The sequence below is a fragment of the Apium graveolens genome, chromosome 1 (genome assembly GCF_009905375.1).
Source record: "Apium graveolens cultivar Ventura chromosome 1, ASM990537v1, whole genome shotgun sequence".
Taxonomy (NCBI): Eukaryota; Viridiplantae; Streptophyta; class Magnoliopsida; order Apiales; family Apiaceae; genus Apium; species Apium graveolens.
The window spans coordinates 139,141,117-139,142,455 of NC_133647.1; the positions used below are offsets into that span (position 1 = coordinate 139,141,117).

The window sequence follows — 1,339 nt, forward strand, 5'->3', positions numbered from 1 at the left end:
GATGGAATCCAGATGGATTGAACTGTTTACTTACGCCTTGCTGATACGGTTGCTGAACAGCATTCTGACTATTTCTCCAGCTGAAGTTTGGATGATTTCTGTTGTTAGGATGATAAGTAGCTGGCACAGGCTACTGTGGTCGCTGATAATTGTTCACATTTTGAACAGATTCGTTAACAAGAGAACACTGATCTGTAGCATGAGAACCTGCATAAAGCTCACAGACCATAGCTATCTGATTGACTCCATAGGTGGCTAGAGAATCGACCTTCATAGACAACGCTTGGAGCTGCGCTGCAATAGCTGTAGCTGCATCAACTTCCAAAATACCTGCTACCTTCCCAGGGATCATCCTTTGAGTTGGGTTTTGATGCTCATTTGCAGCCATAGTCTCAATAAGATTAAAGCCTCCGTATAGCTTTTGGCCCACAAGGCGCCTCCAGCTGCTGCATCGAGCATGGGCCGAGATTGGGCCCCCAAACCATTATAGAAACCAGTGATCACCATCCAATCAGGCATTCCATGATGTGGACACTTTCTCAACATCTCCTTGTAGCGCTCCCAAGCTTCGCACATAGATTCTGTAGGTTGCTGCGCAAACTGAGTAAGAGCACTCCTCATAGCAGCAGTCTTCGCCATTGGATAAAACTTCACCAGAAACTTTTGCGCAAGATCTTTCCAAGTAGTGATAGACCCAGCTGGTTTAGAATGTAACCAGTCCTTAGCTTTATCCCTCAGTGAGAATGGGAAAAGCCTCAGCTTGATAGCCTCATCAGTCATACCATTATATTTGAAAGTACTGCAGATCTCGACAAAATTCCTTATGTGCATGTTGGGGTCTTCAGTCGCAGTACCTCCAAAAGAAACAGAATCCTGTACCATCTGAATAGTGCCCGACTTAATTTCAAAGTTATTGGCCTCAATAGCCGGGTGCATGATGCTAGACTGAATGTCATCAATTTTAGGCCGAGAAAAGTCCATAAGAGTTGGATCTGCCGGAACAATACGATCACCCATGATTACTGGCTCTTTCTGCTCACTTCCTGAATCCGAATCTTCAAAATCTATCTTCTCCGGAATATCAAGAACTTCATCTGTCTCCTCAGCCGTTTCTAAATCCTCTTGCGAGTACGAGAACTTGTTTGCATAAATGCTCGCTAAAGTACCTGAAACACAACCGAAAACAATAAGTAACACGTCTTAATCATTGAGTCCTAATGGCCAATGATGGTAAGTACATAAACTAAACAATAACGCCGAGTCCCCGGCAGCGGCGCCAAAAACTTGTTAGGGCGAAAACACGCGCTAATAACACATGCAAGTATACGCGTTCGCAAGT

At 44.4% G+C, this 1,339-nt stretch overlaps 1 non-coding gene across 1 annotated transcript; it reads left to right on the top strand.

The window, feature by feature from the left end:
• The first annotated feature begins 517 nt into the window (after positions 1–517).
• LOC141683525 (small nucleolar RNA R71) lies at positions 518–624 on the top strand. Its single transcript, XR_012560344.1, has one exon. It is a non-coding gene; the product is annotated as a small nucleolar RNA R71 (small nucleolar RNA).
• Positions 625–1,339: the final 715 nt, after the last annotated feature.